Raw genomic sequence first — 17,122 nt, 5'->3', positions numbered from 1 at the left:
TTGGAGACCAAATTTTATATTTTTTGGAATTTTTTTAATATTTATTAAGCCACTTTAAAAATTGCTGATTTTACATTTTCTAAACCATTGGATCAGCGATTTTCAAAGTGGTTTAATAAATAGTAAAAAAATTCAAAAAAAATGTAAAATTTGGTCTCCAAGCACATTTTAATATATAGATCGCATCTAACGGTTCGGATTGACTATTCGGACTTAGAAAATGGAGAAAAAGGATTTGAAAAATAGGATGCATTTGGGTGCATTTGAACCCTCCTCATTGAAATAATATGCATTTCATTTTTGTTGATGATATCATTATATGACCACCAGCTCCGGCATCTACATAAACACAGCCCTTTATTATTTTTCTCTTAGTACAAAGTACACCATTTCGAATAATTTTAGGCTTGTAGCTATATAATTGAACTTGCTGTTATTTCCTTGATTCTTTTTTTTTTAAAAGGATATGAATTTTATTAATAGACTTATTTCTTTTCTCCTAAGTGGTGATCCTGTTATTAGTCAATTGCTAACGGGTTACCCGTGACCCGTTCCGGGTTACCCGTGACCCGTTCCGGGTTACCCGTTACGGGTAACGGGTAGGACGGGTAAAGGGGTACAACGGGTACGGGTAAAACCCGTAACGGGTAGACGGGTAAAACTCCCAAAACATATATCCGGTCCGTTTATTACCCGTACCCGTTGCGGGTTGACGGGTACGGGTACCGCGGGTACGGGTCCGGGTATCCGGGTACGGGTCCGGTCCGCCCGGTTTTTTTTTTTTTTTTTTCTGTTTTTTCCTTTTTTTTCTGTTTTTCTTTCCGTTTTTTTTTCCGTTTTTTTTTTCTGTTTTTCTTTCCGGTTTTTGTCTGTTTTTTTTGTCAGTTTTTTTTTTTTTTTTTTTTTTTCTGTCTTTGTTTCTGTTTTTTTTTTTTCTGTTTTGTTTAATATTTTTTTTCTGTTTTTTTTACAGTGTCGTATAAATATTATTACGTGTTTATAATTCAATTTTTATAATATGAATAGTTCGATATCAAATAGAGTATATATATACATGAAATTATCAACTCGCGTCTTTATAATTTATAAATGAATAAAATTTGTACCTTATATATAAAAATTATTCGTACGAAAATTTGTATATTTATACGGCTAAGTACAAATCTATTTATTTATTTCTTTAAGCAAGTCATTTTATTTTATTTTCAAATTCTCATTATAATTAAAACAATAAAATATAAATAATAATATCTTAAATTAATTTATTACATTAAAAATAATTATGAATAATTTGAAAACAATAGATTAAAAAATAAAAGTTACCCTCCTCCTTTATTCCGGGCTTGGGACCGGCTATGTAAAATAACATAGGCGGAGTTCTAACTTTTTTTTTTGTTAGTAATTGTTCTTTAAAATGAATAATTTAAAAACTAATTGAAATGTTTAGAAATTATAATTTTTAAAATAACCATAAATATTAAAAGAGGTTAGAAAATTATACCGACACTACCTATCTAGTAGTTTGGATTCATATACCATTGTTCGTTTTCTTCCGCACCGTCTGAATCTGAATTAGGTTGAGGCTGAGGCTCGGTAACGCTTTCTTCAGTATCAGCTGCAGAAGATGATTCTTGAGCTTGATGTTGGTTGCGCTCGTCAGCATTAATCCAATCTTTCAAGCACACAAGTCTTTCAAAAACATGTGGACCCAATTTACTGCGTTTGTCGGAGAGGATCCTGTTTGCCGAACTAAAACAACTTTCTGAAGGGACGGTTGACACGGGTACGGCAAAGACGTCGCGGGCCATCATCGCCAGTGTTGGATAAGACCTTTGATTCCTCTTCCACCACGTCATGATGTCAACGTTTTCATTTTCGTTGCGCATATTCAAATAGCTCACTAACTCGTTTGTGGATGCGTGCGGTTCGCCATCTGATTGAAAATCTGCTAACAATCCACTACTGCTAGTGCTCCTGAAAGTGGAACTATTAAAAAATAAAAAAAAATTAGTGGACAAATAATGTAGATATTATAAATAATAAAGATTAAAAGCATAATGTATATTTATTCATACCTAGGACCAGCCCGGGACGAAGAGGGGTTCTGGTTGCCACTAATTCTTGAGTTGTATATGTTAAACATCTCAGCGAACTTCGCATCCACGTATGCCTCGACCCCGGTTGCGACTAAATGTAGATTATCTTTGTACGCTTCAACCATTTTTATCGTGTAATATTTCTTGTATGCCGGGTTGAGGCAACTTGCAATAATGGCCAAGAGGGGTACATCTTCCCAATATTTTAGAAATTTTAGTTTCATGGCCTCTACAATCGGTGTGAGAGATTTATCGTGAGTTTCTGCTTGTTCCAAATTACGATAAATCTTGGAAATTTGATAGATTTGCCCCAACAACTCAAATGCCGTCGGTGAATACGAGCAGGATAGTTTGACGGTTGCTTCAAAAAAGGTTCCTAGAAATGCTGAAAGCCTTTCTAGTTGGTCCCATTCCCTGCCGGTGGGTTCCAATTGCATTCCCTCAGGGGTGGATCCCCTCAAAAACTCCCCTATGACAGCTTTGTAAGGAAGGCATCGGTTCAACATCCTATAAGTTGAGTTCCAACGGGTATCTATATCCCAAGGTACTTTCAACTTGCTTACTCGATAGGTTACGCACAACTTCGCAAACTCTTGTCTTCTTTCATGGTTTGAAACAATGTGGTTGAGGGCATCCTTAAATTTAATTATCAATAATTTTATGGCTTCTGTTTTAAGTCCCGCCTTCACGACGAGGTTAAGTATATGACAAGCACACTTTTGGTGAAACATTTCACCATTCATAATCGGGTTTAGTGACCGTTTAAAAATTTCAATGGAAGCAATGTTGTTGCTAGCATTATCGAAAGATATAGAAAAAACCTTGTTAGCCATATCCCTCTTAAGGTTATACTCTTGTAAAACCTCAATAATAGATTTAAAAATTACATTTGCGGTGTGCGGAGAATCTAACACTCGAAAACTTAATATCCTCTTTTGTAATATCCACTGATCATCGATCCAATGCCCAGTAATACAAGAGTACCCAAGGCCATGTTTACCAGCAGTCCATATATCGGAGGTAATTGAGACCTTATTGGATTGATATGCAAATGTACCTTTGAGGTCATCTTTTATGGTTGTAAACTGTTTTTTTATTTCACCAACCAACTTTCTATGATGCATCCTCTTGTACATTGGTTGAGCACACCCCCGAATGACCAACCGGGCAAAGGCTGTGCAACCACCCATACTGATTGGTTGTTCTTTGTGGGTTATGTACCGTGCCAATTCACTAAGCATTCTTTTTTCATCAAATTTTGGGTTGGTTAAAGTACCATCCGGGGTGATTTCAGTTTGAATTTGCGCGGTAGTATTCGGGTTATAGTTTTCACCCTTTCTAATATGCACATCAACATGTCTTTTAAAGCTACTCATACCACTAGCTTGTTTATAAACAAAATAAGGTTTCTTGCAATGGTCTACCTTACAATAAAGAGTTTTCATGTAACCGTCGTCATCTTTGGTCACATCATACCATTCAAACCAATATTGGTTGTATTCGGGAGGTCTTCTAGCCTTCTTTGCTGCTGGTTGTTGTGGGGGGCGGGGGACAATTGGCGGAGGAGGAGCGAGAGTTTCTTCTTGAATTTCAGTGACACTTGTCGAAGGAGTACCTGAAATAGGGGGGTTGAGTTGACTCGACGATGCAACAGAAGAAGTGCCTCCATATGCATACGGTGGTGGTAGTTGATGTGATTCTTGTGGAATGAATATGTTTGGATCATTTGAAGTATAATACGGTGCACCCGTTTGGGGGTTGAGTTAATAATTTGTTTGTAGCATTTGGTCTCTTCTTTGATAATTTTGGGGAGGTTGTGGATAATTAGGTGGCGGCATTTGAGAGGAACTATCAAAATAAGGTTGTGGATGTGGATAATTTGTAGTTGGTATTTCGGGGCCAAAAATATCGGCCGACATTCTCGCGATATCTTCTTGCACCGAATCACGATGAGATGACATTTTTAAAAAATGTAAACCTATTCACAAAAATAAGGTTTATTACTTACCATATTCAACAAATAAATCTAACCTAGTTATATAATGAATTTCAAATACAACTTATTTAAAAAAAAAAACAGAAAAAAAATATAATATATTTAAAAATAAATATAACATATTCAAAAATAAATACAATTACTTACCATATTCAACAAATAAATCTAACCTAGTTATATAATGAATTTCAAATACAATTTCTTTTAAAAAAAAACCGAAAAAAATAAAATTAAAAAAATCTGGAAAAAACAGAAAAAAAAAAACAGAAAAAAATATAATCTATTTAAAAATAAATATAACATATTCAAAAATAAATACAATTACTTACCATATTCAACAAATAAATCTAACCTAGTTATATAATGAATTTCAAATACAACTTCTTTTAAAAAAAAACAGAAAAAAATAAAATTAAAAAAATCCGGAAAAAACAGAAAAAAAAACAGAAAAAAATATAATCTATTTAAAAATAAATATAACATATTCAAAAATAAATACAATTACTTACCATATTCAACAAATAAATCTAACCTAGTTATAAAATGAATTTCAAATACAACTTATTTTAAAAAAAAACAGAAAAAAATAAAATTAAAAAAATCTGGAAAAAACAGAAAAAAAATATAATCTATTTAAAAATAAATATAACATATTCAAAAATAAATACAATTACTTAGCATATTCAACAAATAAATCTAACCTAGTTATATAATGAATTTCAAATACAACTTCTTTTAAAAAAAAACAGAAAAAAATAAAATTAAAAAAATCCGGAAAAAACAGAAAAAAAAAGAATTTGAAAAAACAAAAATAAAATCTAATCTATTTTAAAAAAAATCTAACATATTCAAAAATAAATACAATTACTTAACATATTCAAAAAATATAACTTATTCAAAATAAATCTATCATTTTCAAAAATAAATCTAACATATTCAAAATATTTCACATATTCACAAAAATGAATCTAACATATTTTTTTAACCTATAAAAAATAAATCCGAATTTCAAAAATAAAATCTAACATATTCAAAATAAATCTAATTATTTCACAAGTTCACATAATCACATCTAATAAATCTAACATAAATTAAATAAATGTAACAAATCTAACATAAACTAAATCTAACATTCAATTTAAATTATACATTTATCTACAACAATAAATCTAATATGAAATTTTAAATTACTCTACAAAAATCAATTAATCTAACATAAAATAAATCTAACATATTCAAAATATTTCACATATTCACAAAAATGAATCTAACATATTTTTTTAACCTATTAAAAATAAATCCGAATTTCAAAAATAAAATCTAACATATTCAAAATAAATCTAATTATTTCACAAGTTCACATAATCACATCTAATAAATCTAACATAAATTAAATAAATGTAACATTCAATAAATCTAACAAATCTAACATAAATTAAATAAATGTAACAAATCTAACATAAACTAAATCTAACATTCAATTTAAATTATACATTTATCTACAACAATAAATTACTCTACAAAAATTAATTAATCTAATATGAAATTTTAAATTACTCTACAAAAATAAATTAATCTAACATAAAATAAATCTAACCTTTAAATTTCGCGGAGAAATCTTGCGGGAGGTGCACAACTTTGTAATTTCGATACCTTCGTAATTTCGTCACGGGTTTAGCGAACCTCTAATTCCGTTTGCGTATTTGTAAAATGAATTAAATTACAACCATATGTTTTTCAAACAATAAATTTAAAAATTTAGAATAATGAAAAATGAGAATTTGAGATTGAGTTTGAGAGATTGAAAATTTGAGTGTGGAGAGGAAGAGGATTAGAGGGGTGTATTTAAAGAAAAAAATTGGAGAGGGAATAAAATTTGAAATTAAAAAAAAAAAAAAAAAAAAAAAAAAAAAAAACCACCGGTTGAGGTGACCCGGGTGGGTCCGGCCGGGTTTGATTTGACCTGGCCCGGGCCCCGTCTTGAACCGGCGGAAAATTCAAAAAAATTTGAATTTTGCGGTACGGATCGGGTACGGATCGGGTACGGGTAACGGATAACGGGTACGGGTAACGGGTAACGGGTACGGGCAACCGGGTAAAGGGATACGGGTACGGGTAAAGGGGTACGGGTACGGGTAGGCGGGTATAGGGGTACGGGTAGGCGGGTACGGGTTGGCAGGTAGACGGGTACGGGTACAATGGGTTTATTTCAAAATAGGGGTGTCCGGTCCGTTTATTACCCGTACCCGTCTACCCGTCTACCCGTTTGTACCCGGGCAACGGGTACGGGTACCACGGGTAACGGGTACGGGCCGGGCAAAATGGGCTCAACCCGTTAGGGGTTTAGCAAACCTCTACCTGTTATTTCCAGCTTATACTCCAGTCAAATTTAATAAAAATCACCAACCTACAGCAAGCCCAAATAATGTTATATTCAGGATGCCATGAATATTTTATATATGCAAAGACCTGAGGCTGTCAATCCACACTGGCTATTATAGGAGATAAAATAAGGATGACATGATTAATATAATAACATATTAAAACTATTTGTTTTAAAAAATATATATAAAACCATATATATTTGTTGACCATGATTCACCAGCATTTGAACATGTGGCTCAAGCAGCGTTCATTAATTGCAGCAAAAAATCTACACCAACCTGTGCCCGTCTTTTGATTTCTATGCACAATTTTGCTCAAGGTCTAACGCCATGTATTGATGTGTATCGAAATTAACGGTCAATGTTCCTCTTCTCTCTCTCTCTCTACTTTCTGACTCTGTGTCTGCCGATTCTTTATGAAAACTTTTGAGTGGTGACTGTCTATGTCCCAGTTGATTTAGTTTCTAGTCATGTTTGATTCAGTATCTTTATTATAACTTTTGAGTGGTGATTATTCTAGTTTAATTGATTAAATTCTCAATCCAGTTTGATTCAGTACCTTCTAAGATAAAGTCTAGCCAGCAGGACAAACTTTGTGCAAAGAGAAAATAATCGGTAGGCTCCTATCATTTTCATCAAGTAAGGATGACCAAATTTGTGTCCACATAATGCACATACCTTTGTCATTTTTAGTTTGTTTACAGTTGTATGTTTTTTAAGATACTTACTGTCTCATTTTATGTAACATCTACTTTGTAACTCTTTAAATAAATAAAATTGTCTACCGACTTTACACCCAAAAAAAAAAAAAAATTAACGGCCAATAAATGTACCAGAATGATATTTATATTTAGATTGAAACTGTCTGGATTGATACTTCAATTAGTTAATTCGCACTTGATTATTGTTTAGATTAGTACACATCTAAAATAATATTTTATATATTTAGAAATTGCTGAAATATATTTAAAATTGATACCCAATATAACGCGTAGACTTGACCCTTTTTTTAAGAATTGTGTCCTTGATATTTTTCTTTTAACAATTGGCTTTTTTTTACAAAAAAAAATTAACTAATTATTGGATTATGCACGGATAATTGTAATTATAAGGATACTTAAAAAATGGCATCATGATTACTATTAAATATATTCCAGTCTGTTGAACTCCTGCAATGGGGGAGCACAAACAAAATTGAAAAAAAATATATAGAGAAAAATCAATATGAAGTACTTTGCTTCATATCTCCTTATATCATCCAACGTTAGTGGCTTGGAAGCAAATCCTGATATAATTTACATAGAAGTTTTTGTGCTCATTATATCATCCGATTTAAAGATTCTGAACAATTGAAATCAATATTTGATTTAGTGGCAAAGACAATGCTCATAGGGGCGAGCCCATGTGGTTTTCGGAGGGGATAGCTGCTTTCCCTAGATTTTGAGTTTTAGTGGAGATCGGAACGTTCCGATCAACTTTGCTCCCCCCCCCTCCGCCCGAAATTTTTTGTTGCCACCCCCTATGTTTAATTTGTAATTTGGATTAAATTTAGGGTTAAAATAAAAATAAATTTCTTAAACTATGATTGGTAATTAGAATTATAGGTTAAATAATCAAATTACAAGTCAAAGTACTGAAAATTATAAGTTAAAACATTGTTTTTTATCGAGTACCTAATTAATTAATGGGTTTAAATCTAATTAGCTATTTAAATGCGATTCGATATTTTTTTTTGCTTTCCTTGGCGAAAATCCTGGGTCCCCCCTCTGAATGCTCACTGTGTGGGATATTGCAAGTTCAAAACTCGAAAGAAACTTTTTTGTGAATATTAAATAGTTGAGTGGTTTGACTTCCAACTTTTACTAAAAAAAAAAATGAACCATTCAAAAATAGTGATTTTCTATTTATATAAAAAATAATAAAAGTTAGTAAAAACCAGTGTTCTAAATAGCGCGCTATAGCGTTTTTGGACCCTAAACGCTACGCTATGGTATCAAAACACGCTATTTGAGCTACGGGCACTATAGCGGTAATAGCGGTCCGCTATAGGGCATAGCGTGTAGCGCAAATAGCGCGTGCTATGCAACATGAGCTATTTTTTTCTTTTCAATTTATATGAGTTTTAAATAAAGGCTCAGATTGGATTTTAACCGTGATTTTTTTTTTTGCAATTGACGTATTAAGCTTTATAGTAAACTATTAATTATTAAATAAGAGATCCATCAAACGAAATCAAATAAGGAAGTTACAACGCGCTATGCAACATGAGCTATTTTTTTTCTTTTCAATTTATATGGGTTTTAAATAAAGACTCAGATTGGATTTTAACCGTGATTTTTTTTTTTTTGCAATTGACGTATTAAGCTTTATAGTAAACTATTAATTATTAAATGAGAGATCCATCAAACGAAATCAAATAAGGAAGTTATAGCGCGCTATGCAACATGAGCTATATTTTTTATTTTCAATTTATATGGGCTTTAAATAAAGGCTCAGATTGAATATATTAAGATATTTCTTGAAGTAACAAAATAATACTTATTATATGGTAGTTTGAATATTTTGAATAGATAAAGATAATTAATTATGCCATGATGTCTAGGTTATTTTGAAATTTAAATAGAAAAAATATAGATTATGTCATGATGCTGAATATATTTTGAATAGAAAAAAATCGATAGTTTATGATATTAGTATTACTATGGATATTTTGAGTCGCAATTTGGACTTTGTATTGGTTCAATATGAATATTATAATTTTTTTAACCAATTTGATGTTATTTATTGTTCTATGAGACTTAGTTAATGTTGATATTTAGTACAAATATATGATATAATTTTTATAAAAATAAAAAAACGCTATGTGACATAGATTTCGCTATAGCGACGCTATTCGCTATAGCTTTTTTTTAAGCTTCCCGCTATGACGCTATAAATGCTATTTAGAAATTTGGTAAAAACTAATATAGAATTTGATCTCCAACTTTTTTTTTTATGAAAATTATGTTGAGCAGTTCAGATTGATATTTAAACTTTGTAAACAGAAATATTAATCACAGCTTAACAAAAATCATATATAGCCTCACTCTATTAAAATATTGTTCCGAAAATGTTATCACAAATCAAACATAAGTTGATATGAATGATAATTAACATATATCTAACAAAACATAAATACAAAATTAAATACGTCAAATTCAATTATTAATTTACTGTTGTTGGTATAATAATTTCTAAATGGTACGTGTATTTTAATCTATCCACATAAAATATTTAAATGTAGGGGTAGATTTATTAAAACATTATTAGAGGTGACTCATAAATATAAATTAGATTCTTTACAATTAATAATTTCTAAATGTGTTTTTATGGTTCAGTACAGTTCCCACCCTTATAAAATGTTAAATATGTAAGTGTAATTTTGTTATTAAAATATTATTTTTTAGCTGTATAATCTTGAATTAAAATTCCAACTATCTTAAATTATGCATTTTACATTTAGACTAGCACCTAATTCAAAAAATTTCTAGTTTCACTGAAATTATCCGGTCTTTTCGAATGAAGAAAATTATTTGGGATTGAGTTGTCGCATCACTCCATATACCTGATGAGGTGCAATTAATAAATCCAGACCATCCTTTCGACTATGGTATGAATTTCAAAATGAACCCCTATTATAATATAGTTAACAAGATGCGAAGCTATATTCAACGAATGAGAGTCAATTAATCTCATTTATTTTGAATTTTTTTTGTATTTGTACACAATTTTCTACTAGAGTTACCCCCCTGATTACAATATACACCCAAGTTCGTTTTTGGTTCGGATGAGACTAAATCTAGACTGTTCTTTTTGAATTTTTTTAGAAACCATAAATAAAAAAATATATTTTACAAAACCAACTTGATTGCTTTGTTTTTTTACAAAAACCAAATCAATTAGGGTTGTAAATGCTATATTATTTTGCAATCTGGAGACACTACTAGAGTACTCCAAAATACCTTCAATTGAAGTGTTGTATTAGGGTTGTAAATGCCCTATTATCTTGCCATATAGACACACTACTAGAGTGCTCCAAACACCATCAATTGGAATGTTGTATCAGGGTAGTAAATGCTTTATTATATTCCCAAATAGAGACACTACTAGAGTGCTTGAAAGACCTTCAATTGGGGTGTTTTATTAAAGTTGTAAATACCCTATTATCTTGTAATCCGGAGACACTACTAGAGTGCTCCAAACACCTTCAATTTGAGTGTTATATGTTACACCAAAAAGGTATAGTCCAAAGTTTTATTACAATCAAGATGTACCTTTTATCCCTAAATACACTTTTGGTTCAGATTGCAAGTATACAATCCTACCGTGTAGTATATTGTCGGGTATCGATCCACATAGAGTATGTTTGAATACTATGCTTAAACTTTAAAAATAAATTTCAGAAAATAAAATAAAGTAAAGTCAATAAAAGTAAATTGGGGGGGGGGGGTTGTTCTAACAATTCGTAGGTTTTGGGTTCAATACCCGAGAGAGAAATTTTAAAACAATTAAAGTAAATAAATGAAATAAAGATTGGTTTGCTTTTTAGTTGAGAAGATCTAGGGGCATTCGGTCTACAATCCCTTGCTAATTCTATCTATTCGGTATTTGTTTAAGTTCATGTATGATTTGATGAGGTTTCTAACCTAATGTATCATTAAGAGTCACTTTTGTGATTTAATGACGTGTCTAAGTAATTTGGACTTCACGATTAGGTCCTTCACCCTAGCTACCTAGACCCATTGAGCTCTTGTTAGTCTCTCATCTCCTTAAATATTAGTACTTCACAATTAAGTCCATTATACCAATATCCGATTCGATTTGAGATGTCCTAATTAGGGTTTGGCTTCACGGTTAGGTCCTTCACCAAGTTCCTAACCTTAATTTCTATAGTTCCGGCTTAGATTACAAATTGGTTAGATCCTAATCCAAACCTAGGGTATTTGCATTCATAATTTGGTACTATCCTATTGATCCTAGTCAATTTTGGTTTTTTCGAATCCAAAACGGGATAACTACAATTCAAGTACTAATTATGTAATTAACACAAATGATAAAATCACAGAAATTAACATCAAATCCCATAGAAACAATCATAACAAAAACAAATGACCGAATAAGATACAATTAAACAAGTTCATGCATTGACCTAAACTCCTAGAGAGAGATCTACTCCCTCATGGGGAGAGACCATTACAAAAATTGGCAAAAATTAGAAAAAATGAAATAAAGAAATGATTACACACTTTATTGGATCAAAACCCTCAATCTTGCCGACTTCTTGCTCGAATCTCCTTCTTCTCCCTCTTAGAAAAACTTTCCTTGGCTGCAGAATTTTACGCTAAGTATTGGTAGAGAAGATATTTTGAGAGATGAAATTGATCTTTGCGAAGAGATGCCTTGAATGGAGAATGAACCCCCTCTTATATAGCCAAGGACCATGCCCAATTAAGAGGCTAGGAAGTGGAGTTAGTGGGTGCTATATTTGGATTGTTTCCCAGGATTGCCTTGTCCACATTTGGCTGTCAAAACGCGTCCTTGGTGAGCCAAAAATAGAATCTGTGTTGAAAACGTGCAATTTTGGCTTTCTGCGGGTCCAGTGCGGGTGCCCCGGACCGCACTGGAGGTGAGTGCGTCCGCACTATGCTCAGACTTTTTTTCTGAGATGCTGAAAATTCTTCTAAGTACTGAGTGCATCCGCAGTGGATAATTTTTTTTTTAGTTTCTCATGTTGTAGATATTCTTGCTAGCTTTCCAAAAAGTGGTCACAAACTTAAAACGGAGTTACGAGTCAAAAGTTATGGCCGTTTTAAGTTCAGGCTCCATTTTTGGCTGACTGCTACAGTGCGGTCGGGCTACCCGCACTGGTGCTACAGTACATCCGCACTGGGCTCAGTTTATCCTGTGCGTCCAGATTTCGGCCACATCGAAATTCGTGCGTCCGCACAGATTTTGATGAATAGCTTATTATACTTTTTTCAAATTGGCACGCGTCCAGAAATCCATCTAAGTATTTAGTACGACTGTATCGCAAACCGTGCGTCCACACTGAGCATTTTACTTCAGTTTTCTTCATTTTTCTTCATTTTCTGCAGATTAAAACCAAACAAACGCAGTAACTTGATCCTAGGTGTATTATATTCACTTTATATTCAAAATACAAGATATTTGGTGTTATTTCGTGATAAAAATTAGATCGAATATGTATATAATTTAGGCCTATCATTATATTGTGATTGTAAATGCTATATTATCTTGCCATATAAAGACACTACTAGGGTACTCCAAACAACTTTAATTCGAATATTGTATTAAGGATGTAAATGCTCAATTATCTTGCCATATGGAGACACTACTAGAGTACTCCAAATACCTTCAATTGGAGTGTTGTATAAGAATTGTAAACGCCCTATTATCTTGCAATATGGAGACATTACTAGAGTGCTCGAAACACCTTCAATTGGAGTGTTGTATTAGGGTTGTAAATGCCCAATTATCTTGCCATATAGAGACACTAATAGAGTGCTTCAAGTACCTTCAATTGGAGTGTTTTATTAGTATTGTAAGTGCCATATTATCTTGCAATCTGAAGACACTATGAGAGTGCTCCAAATACCTTTAATTGAAGTGTTGTATTAGGGTTGTAAATGCCATATTATCTTGTCATTTGGAGACACTACTAGAGTACTCGAAACACCTTCAATTGGAGTGTTTTAATTTGGTTGTAAATGCCTTAGTATCTTGCCATATAGAGACACTACAAGAGTGCTCCAAAGACCTTCCAATGGAGTGTTTTTTTAGAATTGTAATTTCCCTATTATCTTGCAATCTAGTGACACTACTAGAGTGCTCTAAACACCTTCAATTGGAGTGTTTTATTAGGGTTGTAAATGCCCTATTTTGTTGCCATCTGGAGATATTACTCTATTTCTCCAAACACCTTCATTTGGAGTGTTATATTAGGGTTGTAAATGCCTTATTATCTTACAATCTGGAGACACTACAAGAGTGCTCCAAAGGCCTTCCATTAGAGTGTTTTATTAGGGTTGTAATTGCCCTATTATCTTGCAATCTGGAGACTCTACTAGAGTGCTCCAAACACTTTCAATTTGAGTATTTTATTAGGGTTGTAAATGCCATATTATCTTGCTATATAGATACACTACTAGAGTGCTCCAAGCACTTTCAATTGGAGTGTTTTATTAGGGTTGTAAATGCCTCATTATCTTGCCATCTGGAGACACTAATAGAGTGCTCCAAACACAATTGGAGTGTTGTATTAGGGTTGTGAATACCTTATTATTTTGCCATATAGAGATACTACTAGAGTTTAGGGTTTAGGGTCCAAACACCTTCAATAGGAGTTTTGTATTAGGGTTGTAAATGTCCTATTATCTTGCCATCTGGAGATAGTATTAGAGTAAACACTATCAATTGGAGTATTTAATTCAGGTTGTAAATGCCCTATTATCTTGTCATATAGAGACACTATTATCTTGGAGCACTATAGTAGTGTCTCCAGATGGCAAGATAATGACACATTTACAACCCTAATAAAAAACTCCAATGGAAAGTGTGTGGAGCACTCCAGTAGTGGCTCTATATGGCAAAATAATTGGGCATTTACAAACCAAATACAACACTCCAATTGAAAGTATTTAGAGGAGCACTTTAGTGGTGTCTTTATATTGCAAGATAATTGGGCATTTACAACCCTAATACAACACTCCAATTGATGGTGTTTGGAACACACTAGTATTGTCTCTAGATGGCAAGATAATATGGCAATTACAATCCAAATACAACACACCATTTGAAGGTGTTCGGAGAGCACTATAGTAGTGTCTCTATATTGCAAGATAATAGGGCATTTACAATCCTTATACAACACTCCAATTGAAGGTGTTTAGAGCACTCTAGTATTGTTTCTCGATGACAAGATAATAGGGGAATTACAATCTAAATACAACACTCCATTTGAAGGTGTTCGGACCAATCTAGTAGTGTCTCCAGATGGCAAGATAATGGGGCATCTAGAGACAATACTAGAGTGCTCTGAATACCTTCAAATGGAGTGTTGTATTTGGAATGTAATTGCCCTATCATCTTGCCATCCAGAGATAATTCTAGAGTGCTCCAAACACTATCAATTGGAGTGTTGTATTAGTGTTGTAAATGCCCTATTATCTTGCAATATAGAGACACTACTATAGTGCTCCAAATGCTTTCAATTGGAGTGTTGTATTTGCGTTGTAAATGCCCAATTATCTTGCCATATAGAGACACTACTAGAGTGCTCCAAACACTTTCAATTGGAGTTCTAATTAGGGTTGTAAATGCCCTATTATCTTGCCATCTGGAGACACTACTATAGTGCTCCAAACACTTCAATTGTAGTGTTGTATTAGAGTTGTAAATGTCATATTATCTTGCAATCTGGAGACACTACTAGAGTGCTCCAAACACCTTCAATTAGAGTGTTGGATTAGGGTTGTAAATGCCCAATTATATTGCCAAATAGAGACACAACAAGAGTGCTCTAAATACCTTCAATAGGAGTGTTATATTAGAGTTGTAAATGCCCTATTATCTGGTCATTTGGAGACACTACTAGAGTGCTCCAATCTCCTTCAGTTGGAGTGTTGTGTGGGTTGTAAATGCCTTATTGTCTTGCCAAATAGTCACACTACAAGAGTGTTCCAAACACCTTCAATTCAAGTGTTTTATTTTGCTTGTAAATACCATATTATTTTGTAATCAAGAGACACTACTAGAGTGCACCAAACACCTTTGATTGGAGTGTTGTATTTGGGTTGTAAATGCCATATTATCTTGCCATCTAGAGACAATACTAGAGTGCTCCAAACACCTTCAATTGGAGTGTTTTATTAGGGTTATAAATACCCTATTATCTTAAAATTTGGAGAAACTAATAGAGTGCTCCAAACACCTTCAAGTGGAGTGTTGTATTAGGATTGTAAATGCCCAATTATGTTGCCTTCTGGAGACACTACTAGAGTGCTCCAAACACATTCAATTGGAGTGTTGTATTAGGGTTGTAAATGTCTTATTATCTTGCCATATAGAGACACTACTAGAGTGCTCCAAGCACCTTCAATTGTAGTGTTATATTAGGGGTGTAAATGCCCTATTGCCTTGCCATATCGACACACTACTAGAGTGCACTAAACACCTTAAATTGGAGTATTTTTATTAGGGTTGTAATTGCCGCAATATCTTGCCATCTCAAGACACTACTGGAGTACCCCAAACACCTTCAATTGTAGAGTTGTATTAGAGTTGTAAATGCCCTATTTTCTTGCCATATAGAGCCACTACAAGAGTGCTCCAATGGCTAACAATTTAAGTGTTTTATTAGGGTTGTAAATGTCATATTATCTTGCAATCTGGAGACACTACTAGAGTGCTCCAAACACCTTCAATTAGAGTGTTTTATTAGGATTACAAATGCCTTATTATCTTGCCATATCAAGATACTACTAGGGCACTCCAAACAACTTCAATTGTAGTGTTTTATTAGGGTGGTAAATGCCATATTATATTGCTATATAGAGACACTACTAGAGTGCTCCGAACACTTTCAAATGGAGTGTTGTATTTGGATTGTAATTGCCCTATTATCTTGCCATCTAGAGACAATACTAGAGTGCTCCAAACACGATCAATTGGAGTGTTGTATTAGTGTTGTAATCGCCCTATTATCTTGCAATATAGGGACACTACTAGAGTGCTTCAAACACCTTCAATTGGAGTGTTGTATTAGGGATTTAAATCTCCTATTATCTTGCCATGTGGAAACACTACTAGAATGCTCCAAACACATTCAATTGGAGTGTTATATAAGGGTTGTAAATACCCTATTATCTTTGAAATTGGAGACACTACTGCAGGGTGCCAAACACCTTCAATTGTGGTGTGGTATTTGGATTGAAAATGCCATATTATCTTGCAATATAGAGACACTCCTAGAGTGCTCCAAACACTTTCAATGGGAGTGTTGTATTAGGGAAGTAAATGCCCTATTATCTTTCCATCTGGAGGCACTACTACAGTGCACTAAATACCTTCAGTAGGAGTCTTGTATTAGGGTTGTAAATTTCTTATTATCTTGCAATATAGAGACGCTACTGGAGTGCTCCAAACACCTTCAATTATAGTGTTGTATTAGGGTTCTATATGCACTATTATCTTACCATATAGTTACACTACTAGATTGCTCCAAACACCTTCAATTGGAGTGCTATATAAGGATTGTAAATGCCCTATTATCTTGCAATATAGAGACACTACTATAGTGCTCCAAATACTTTCAATTGGAGTGTTGTATTTGGGTCGTAAATGTCCAATTATCTTGCCATATAGAGGCACTACAAGAATGCTCCAATCATCTTCAATTGAAGTGTTTTATTAGGGTTGTAAATACCATATTATCTTGCAATTCAGAGACACTACTAGAATGCTCCAAGTAACACTAATAGGAGTGTTGTATTAGGGTTGTAAATGACCTATTATCTTGCCATCTGGAAACAGTTATAGAGTGCTCCAAGAACCTTAATTGGAGTGTTTTATTCGTGTTGAAATGCCTT

This window comes from Carex rostrata, chromosome 12 (assembly GCF_964058835.1).
Source record: "Carex rostrata chromosome 12, lpCarRost1.2, whole genome shotgun sequence".
Lineage (NCBI taxonomy): Eukaryota > Viridiplantae > Streptophyta > Magnoliopsida > Poales > Cyperaceae > Carex > Carex rostrata.
This window is presented reverse-complemented; position numbering follows the sequence as displayed.